General features: G+C 41.1%; 1 pseudogene; it reads right to left on the bottom strand.

Moving 5' to 3' along the window:
• Positions 1-8706: 8706 nt before the first annotated feature.
• On the bottom strand, positions 8707-8807 carry LOC148006715 (U6 spliceosomal RNA; annotated as a pseudogene).
• Positions 8808-9500: the final 693 nt, after the last annotated feature.

Here is a 9500-nt window from a genome sequence, read left to right on the forward strand (position 1 = left end):
AGCTTGACCCTACAGCAAGGAATATTAATTCCAAGACACCAAAAAATCAAAGACTGAAAAACTTCCAAAAATCAGTAAAGAAGTAAAACTGTTGATATGGGAAGTACAGACACAGCAAAACTCCAATAGAGAGTCAAGGTCAGCAAATTCAATTTAAAACAGAGTAAATCAAGAGGACAGAGGGAGCTGCTGATTTAGAAAATGAGATTCTGACAGGTTGAATATCAGGCAGTTAGAACAAGGAAGAGGGGAACAGAGAAATGCTGGTCCGAATATGGATGTATTTATCTGTCTGATCAATAATTACTAGAATTTATTATGTGAAAAAATTCTAAGTATTAGGTACTCAATTTTGTAAGTAGCCTGTAAAATCATTTCTTAGAAAGTGCACATAGCTTACAGTGGAGAAACTGATATATCCCAGGAACCAGAATGAACACAGGTTATAAATCCCTGCTCTTAGCGATTTGGAACTTGACCCTTCCTTGAGATTTTTCAAGACCTCTGCAGAAACAATGATCTTTTATTGAGACTCTGTCAAGTTGATTTTTCTTCTTATATTTAAGTTTTATATTAAGAACTAATATCCTAATATATGACTCAAACACCATTTTAATAATCTGGCTCCTACATTTGGAATCTAGAATGTGAGACTCACTATCCCTCTAGATTGTCCTCATTCCCTCCACTTGCCTCATTCACCTGCCAGGAACTAAAAAATATGACTGTGAAAGAACCACACACCAAACCCAGGAAACCATAGAGGTTTATTCAATTTATAAACCAAGGCTGGAAAATATATGATTATTTCTATTCCAAGATCCAAGGAGTCAGGGATTTTTAATCTTTATAACTTACTGAAGAAAATGGGTTCCAAAGAGTGCATGAGATAACTTGGCCAGGATCAGGTGGAATCCACTCTCTAGAATAATCCAATTCCCTAAAGTGAGACCCTCAGCTGCCATGATTAAATCTATGAGCAGAATATGCTGATGACTCACTAATAAAAGACTGTTCAATATCCTTTCGTAGTGGGCCAAAATGCTGTGAAGATATTTTGAAAAGATGACTCAATAGAGGTAAGGTTGATAAGTTGAGCTGGGAGCTGCCATGATCCTAAAAAGAATCACGCTAAGTTTGGCAATGAAAACACTGAGGATTAATGTCTGGACTTCATGTTCCATGTGTCTGGTTAAGAATCAGAAGGACTTCCTGGTTGCTGCCGCTGCAGAGAGCCCCTGGGCAGCACCCCACGAGCGAACCTGAGCCTCGGGACCACAGGTAAGACCAAATTTTCTGCTGAAAGAAAGCTGCCTGGTGAGCTTGGGACACACGGAAGCAGAATTTCTCTAGGACCAGGCACGTTCTGTGTTTACCGGAAGTCCCACACCCGAGGATCCCGGCCCGCAGCAGCTCTCTGCTCCCAGACCCGGTGAGAGAGAGACCCAACCACCTGGTCAGGTGGGCACTCCTGAGGCTGCAGAGCGGAAGAGACCACCAACACTGCTCACCCCTGCCCACATCCCTGGCCCAAGAGGAAACGGTATAAGGCCTCTGGGCTCCCGTGGGGGAGGGCCCAGGAGCAGCAGGACACCTGCCAGAGACACCGCCGGACCCTGAAGGAAACAGACCTGATAAACAGTTCTCTGCACCCAAATCCCGTGGGAGGGAGAGCTAAACCTTCAGAGAGGCAGACAAACCTGGGAAACCAGAAGAGACTGCTCCCTGCACACACATCTCGGACGCCAGAGGAAAAAGCCACAGACCATCTGGAACCCTGGTGCACTGAAGCTCCCGGAAGGGGCGGCACAGGTCTTCCTGGTTGCTGCCGCTGCAGAGAGCCCCTGGGCAGCACCCCACGAGCGAACCTGAGCCTCGGGACCACAGGTAAGACCAAATTTTCTGCTGCAAGAAAGCTGCCTGGTGAACTCAAGACACAGGCCCACAGGAACAGCTGAAGACCTGTAGAGAGGAGAAACTGCACGCCCGAAAGCAGAACACTCTGTCCCCATAACTGACTGAAAGAGAGGAAAACAGGTCTACAGCACTCCTGACACACAGGCTTATAGGACAGTCTAGCCACTGTCAGAAATAGCAGAACAAAGTAACACTAGAGATAATCTGATGGCGAGAGGCAAGCGCAGGAACCCAAGCAACAGAAACCAAGACTACATGCCATCATCGGAGCCCAATTCTCCCACCAAAACAAACATGGAATATCCAAACACACCAGAAAAGCAAGATCTAGTTTCAAAATCATATTTGATCATGATGCTGGAGGACTTCAAGAAAGACATGAACACACTTAGGGAAGCACAGGAAAACATTAATAAACAAGTAAAAGCCTACAGAGAGGAATCGCAAAAATCCCTGAAAGAATTCCAGGAAAACACAATCAAACAGTTGAAGGAATTAAAAATGGAAATAGAAGCAATCAAGAAAGAACACATGGAAACAACCCTGGATATAGAAAACCAAAAGAAGAGACAAGGAGCTGTAGATACAAGCTTCACCAACAGAATACAAGAGATGGAAGAGAGAATCTCAGGAGCAGAAGATTCCATAGAAATCATTGACTCAACTGTCAAAGATAATGTAAAGCGGAAAAAGCTACTGGTCCAAAACATACAGGAAATCCAGGACTCAATGAGAAGATCAAACCTAAGGATAATAGGTATAGAAGAGAGTGAAGACTACCAGCTCAAAGGACCAGTAAATATCTTCAACAAAATCATAGAAGAAAACTTCCCTAACCTAAAAAAAGAGATACCCATAGACATACAAGAAGCCTACAGAACTCCAAACAGATTGGACCAGAAAAGAAACACCTCCCGTCACATAATTGTCAAAACACCAAACGCACAAAATAAAGAAAGAATATTAAAAGCAGTAAGGGAAAAAGGTCAAGTAACATATAAAGGGAGACCTATCAGAATCACACCAGACTTCTCCCCAGAAACTATGAAGGCCAGAAGATCCTGGACTGATGTTATACAGACCCTAAGAGAACACAAATGCCAGCCCAGGTTACTGTATCCAGCAAAACTCTCAATTAACATTGATGGAGAAACCAAGATATTCCATGACAAAACCAAATTTACACAATATCTTTCTACAAATCCAGCACTACAAAGGATAATAAATGGTAAAGCCCAACATAAGGAGGCAAGCTATACCCTAGAAGAAGCAAGAAACTAATCGTCTTGGCAACAAAACAAAGAGGATGAAAGCACACAAACATAACCTCACATCCAAATATGAATATAACGGGAAGCAATAATCACTATTCCTTAATATCTCTCAATATCAATGGCCTCAACTCCCCAATAAAAAGACATAGATTAACAAACTGGATACGCAACGAGGACCCTGCATTCTGCTGCCTACAGGAAACACACCTCAGAGACAAAGACAGACACTACCTCAGAGTGAAAGGCTGGAAAACAACTTTCCAAGCAAATGGCCAGAAGAAGCAAGCTGGAGTAGCCATTCTAATATCAAATAAAATCAATTTCCAACTAAAAGTCATCAAAAAAGATAAGGAAGGACACTTCATATTCATCAAAGGAAAAATCAACCAAGATGAACTCTCAATCCTAAATATCTATGCTCCAAATACAAGGGCACCTACATACGTAAAAGAAACCTTACTAAAGCTCAAAACACACATTGCACCTCACACAATAATAGTGGGAGATTTCAACACCCCACTCTCATCAATGGACAGATCATGGAAACAGAAATTAAACAGTGATGTAGACAGACTAAGAGAAGTCATGAGCCAAATGGACTTAACGGATATTTATAGAACATTCTATCCTAAAGCAAAAGGATATACCTTCTTCTCAGCTCCTCATGGTACTTTCTCCAAAATTGACCATATAATTGGTCAAAAAACGGGCATCAACAGGTACAGAAAGATAGAAATAATCCCATGCGTGCTATCGGACCACCATGGCCTAAAACTGGTCTTCAATAACAATAAGGGAAGAATGCCCACATATACGTGGAAATTGAACAATGCTCTACTCAATGATAACCTGGTCAAGGAAGAAATAAAGAAAGAAATTAAAAACTTTTTAGAATTTAATGAAAATGAAGATACAACATACCAAAACTTATGGGACACAATGAAAGCTGTGCTAATGGGAAATCTCATAGCGCTGCGTGCCTGCAGAAAGAAACAGGAAAGAGCATATGTCAGCAGCTTGACAGCACACCTAAAAGCTCTAGAACAAAAAGAAGCAAATACACCCAGGAGGAGTAGAAGGCAGGAAATAATCAAACTCAGAGCTGAAATCAACCAAGTAGAAACAAAAAGGACCATAGAAAGAATCAACAGTACCAAAAGTTGGTTCTTTGAGAAAATCAACAAGATAGATAAACCCTTAGCCAGACTAACGAGAGGACACAGAGAGTGTGTCCAAATTAACAAAATCAGAAATGAAAAGGGAGACATAACTACAGATTCGGAGGAAATTCAAAAAATCATCAGATCTTACTATAAAAACCTATATTCAACAAAATTTGAAAATCTTCAGGAAATGGACAATTTCCTAGACAGATACCAGGTATCGAGGTTAAATCAGGAACAGATAAACCAGTTAAACAACCCCATAACTCCTAAGGAAATAGAAGCAGTCATTAAAGGTCTCCCAACCAAAAAGAGCCCAGGTCCAGACGGGTTTAGTGCAGAATTCTATCAAACCTTCATAGAAGACCTCATACCAATATTATCCAAACTATTCCACAAAATTGACACAGATGGAGCACTACCGAATTCCTTCTACGAAGCCACAATTACTCTTATACCTAAACCACACAAAGACACAACAAATAAAGAGAACTTCAGACCAATTTCCCTTATGAATATCGATGCAAAAATACTCAATAAAATTCTGGCAAACCGAATTCAAGAGCACATCAAAACAATCATCCACCATGATCAAGTAGGCTTCATCCCAGGCATGCAGGGATGGTTTAATATACGGAAAACCATCAACGTGATTCATCATATAAACAAACTGAAAGAACAGAACCACATGATCATTTCATTAGATGCTGAGAAAGCATTTGACAAAATTCAACACCCCTTCATGATAAAAGTCCTGGAAAGAATAGGAATTCAAGGCCCATACCTAAACATAGTAAAAGCCATATACAGCAAACCAGTTGCTAACATTAAACTAAATGGAGAGAAACTTGAAGCAATCCCACTAAAATCAGGTACTAGACAAGGCTGCCCACTCTCTCCCTACTTATTCAATATAGTTCTTGAAGTTCTAGCCAGAGCAATCAGACAACAAAAGGAGATCAAAGGGATACAGATCGGAAAAGAAGAGGTCAAAATATCACTATTTGCAGATGACATGATAGTATATTTAAGTGATCCCAAAAGTTCCACCAGAGAACTACTAAAGCTGATAAACAACTTCAGCAAAGTGGCTGGGTATAAAATTAACTCAAATAAATCAGTAGCCTTCCTCTATACAAAAGAGAAACAAGCCGAGAAAGAAATTAGGGAAACGACACCCTTCATAATAGACCCAAATAATATAAAGTACCTCTGTGTGACTTTAACCAAGCAAGTAAAAGATCTGTACAATAAGAACTTCAAGACACTGAGGAAAGAAATTGAAGAAGACCTCAGAAGATGGAAAGATCTCCCATGCTCATGGATTGGCAGGATTAATATAGTAAAAATGGCCATTTTACCAAAAGCAATCTACAGATTCAATGCAATCCCCATCAAAATACCAATCCAATTCTTCAAAGAGTTAGACAGAACAATTTGCAAATTCATCTGGAATAACAAAAAAACCCAGGATAGCTAAAACTATCCTCAACAATAAAAGGACTTCAGGGGGAATCACTATCCCTGAACTCAAGCAGTATTACAGAGCAATAGTGATAAAAACTTCATGGTATTGGTACAGAGACAGACAGATAGACCAATGGAATAGAATTGAAGACCCAGAAATGAACCCACACACCTATGGTCACTTGATCTTTGACAAAGGAGCCAAAACCATCCAATGGAAAAAAGATAGCATTTTCAGCAAATGGTGCTGGTTCAACTGGAGGGCAACATGTAGAAGAATGCAGATCGATCCATGCTTATCACCCTGTACAAAGCTTAAGTCCAAGTGGATCAAGGACCTCCACATCAAACCAGACACACTCAAACTAATAGAAGAAAAACTAGGGAAGCATCTGGAACACATGGGCACTGGAAAAAATTTCCTGAACAAAACACCAATGGCTCATGCTCTAAGATCAAGAATCGACAAATGGGATCTCATAAAACTGCAAAGCTTCTGTAAGGCAAAGGACACTGTGGTTAGGACAAAACGGCAACCAACAGATTGGGAAAAGATCTTTACCAATCCTACAACAGATAGAGGCCTTATATCCAAAATATACAAAGAACTCAAGAAGTTAGACCGCAGGGAAACAAATAACCCTATTAAAAAATGGGGTTCAGAGCTAAACAAAGAATTCACAGCTGAGGAATGCCGAATGGCTGAGAAACACCTAAAGAAATGTTCAACATCTTTAGTCATAAGGGAAATGCAAATCAAAACAAACCTGAGATTTCACCTCACACCAGTGCGATTGGCTAAGATCAAAAACTCAGGTGACAGCAGATGCTGGCGAGGATGTGGAGAAAGAGGAACACTCCTCCATTGTTGGTGGGATTGCAGACTGGTAAAACCATTCTGGAAATCAGTCTGGAGGTTCCTCAGAAAATTGGACATTGAACTGCCTGAGGATCCAGCTATACCTCTCTTGGGCATATACCCAAAAGATGCCTCAACATATAATAGAGACACGTGCTCCACTATGTTCATCGCAGCCTTATTTATAATAGCCAGAAAATGGAAAGAACCCAGATGCCCTTCAACAGAGGAATGGATACAGAAAATGTGGTACATCTACACAATGGAATATTACTCAGCTATCAAAAACAACGACTTTATGAAATTCGTAGGCAAATGGTTGGAACTGGAAAATATCATCCTGAGTGAGCTAACCCAATCACAGAAAGACATACATGGTATGCACTCATTGATAAGTGGCTATTAGCCCAAATGCTTGAATTACCCTAGATCCCTAAAACAAACGAAACTCAAGATGGATGATCAAAATGTGAATGCTTCACTCCTTCTTTAAATGAGGAAAAAGAATACCCTTGGCAGGGAAGGGAGAGGCAAAGATTAAAACAGAGACTGAAGGAACACCCATTCAGAGCCTGCCCCACATGTGGCCCATACATATACAGCCACCCAATTAGACAAGATGGATGAAGCAAAGAAGTGCAGACCGACAGGAGCCGGATGTAGATCGCTCCTGAGAGACACAGCCAGAATACAGCAAATATAGAGGCGAATGCCAGCAGCAAACCACTGAACTGAGAATAGGTCCCCTATTGAAGGAATCAGAGAAAGAACTGGAAGAGCTTGAAGGGGCTCGAGACCCCAAAAGTACAACAATGCCAAGCAACCAGAGCTTCCAGGGACTAAGCCACTACCTAAAGACTATACATGGACTGACCCTGGACTCTGACCCCATAGGTAGCAATGAATATCCTAGTAAGAGCACCAGTGGAAGGGGAAGCCCTGGGTCCTGCTAAGACTGAACCCCCAGTGAACTAGTCTATGGGTGGAGGGCGGCAATGGGGGGAGGGTTGGGAGGGGAACACCCATAAGGAAGGGGAGGGGGGAGGGGGATGTTTGCCCAGAAACCGGGAAAGGGAATAACACTCGAAATGTATATAAGAAATACTCAAGTTAATAAAAAAAAAAAATCAGAAGGAAATGTATCTCTCGTGTTAACAGGAAAATTTTAAAAAGCTAATTTAAATGCACCTTGTGACTACAATTCGTGTGGCTACATTAAGTCAACAGCACTGTCAGGTGTTCACAAAGTCACTGCTACCTTTATTTGTTATTAATCTGCTGATTTCCTCTCTGGATCCCAACCCAAATGAGGGAGCTCCTTCTGACCTATATGTGAAGCTTAGAGATATGCAAACTCGCAGACTCACAAGTTGTTCAGGAGATGTTGTTTAGGTTTTATTCTGACACCTGAACCACCTTCTGCTTTCACGACACCATAGCCTTTTCTCTCCTGGAACACCCATACCTTAAGACAGTCATCACCTATGGAGTTCAGGCTGCAAAGCCATCTGGGCTCCTGAATCAGCATTTTTACTGAGCATATTATTCAGCTCTTACTAGACATAAAATTTTATTCTCAGATGTGAGATCTATGTGCACAGTCTACTCTCTAGAGACCTCTCTGATTCCTGGGTTTCATGAATTACTCTCAGTACCCAGAACCAGCTACCCTCCCCCACTTCAGTGGGGTGGAGTTCCTCATCCTACTGTTCCTTCTGCATTCCCAACACTGTCATCTCTGACACCCTGCTGACCTCATATTAGGCACTCCTATGTAACTTTAAATGACAAAATGCTAACACATAGGGCAAAAAAAATTGATACGCGTGAACTCTTGCCTAAACCTGACTACACCTCTGGTGTTCATCTGTGAGCCTGTCACTTGATGCACTGACTTGGTTACGTGACTCTCTGTCCCATTACATAGCAAGTTTTCCAACCAGGACTGTGCATGTGCATTTGTGGTCAGATGTGTTTATCACCTCATGGGCTAAATGTCTACCACAGTTATCAGTCTGAGTTCTGTTTAAATATGGACATCATGAATTTGGATGTCATTCTTGCAAAGGGACTATGCTAATTTTCTCCATATTATTCCAATTTTACAATATGTGCTTCCAAAAGCAACTATTTTTTTAAAGATAACTAAAGAAAATCAGAGCCAGAAAGATGGCACAACAGTTTAAGAGCAGGAGCTGCTCTTCCAGTTGATCCAGGATTGGTTTCCAGCATCCACATTGTGTATCACAATTATCTGTAGATCAGTTCTAGGGTTTTGACATCCTCTTTTTCCCTCCAGGTACAGGGCACACATGTAGTAAACTGACAGACATATGTACAAGTCAAACTGCACTACACATAAAAATTAGAGAAAATAAACAAGGAAAAAGTAGTTTTAAAGAGAAAGAAAGCAATCCTCAGTGAGGTTGAGAAGCAAATACTTAGGAGGCTTTAGGGAACAACTCAGGAAAGTTTTATGTTTCTCCTTTCCTTTCCTCCAATAACTTTGAGCCTGTGAACAAAAATAAAGGGTCTTGTGATAAAGTCCTTTGGCCTGGACTCTGACTCAGGAATCTTTCCCCCAAGATGTTCATGTAGACACATAGAGTGCTAAGCATCAGTCACTAAGGTGGCCTAGTACCAGATCCAAGAAAAATTTTTGGGTCTCTGGTGGCTGTAAGCATGTGAGGAGTTGGAGATGAGAGTTTGAGGGGAGGAAGACAGGAATGTTGATGAGGGAAAGCAGCCAGATTCTGACTAGCTAGAGACTAGTACCTAGGGAGATTTTTGTTTTTGAACTAAAACACAATATACCCAGGA

Source organism: Rattus norvegicus, chromosome 2 (assembly GCF_021556685.1).
Source record: "Rattus norvegicus strain SHRSP/BbbUtx chromosome 2, alternate assembly SHRSP_T2T, whole genome shotgun sequence".
Taxonomy (NCBI): Eukaryota; Metazoa; Chordata; class Mammalia; order Rodentia; family Muridae; genus Rattus; species Rattus norvegicus.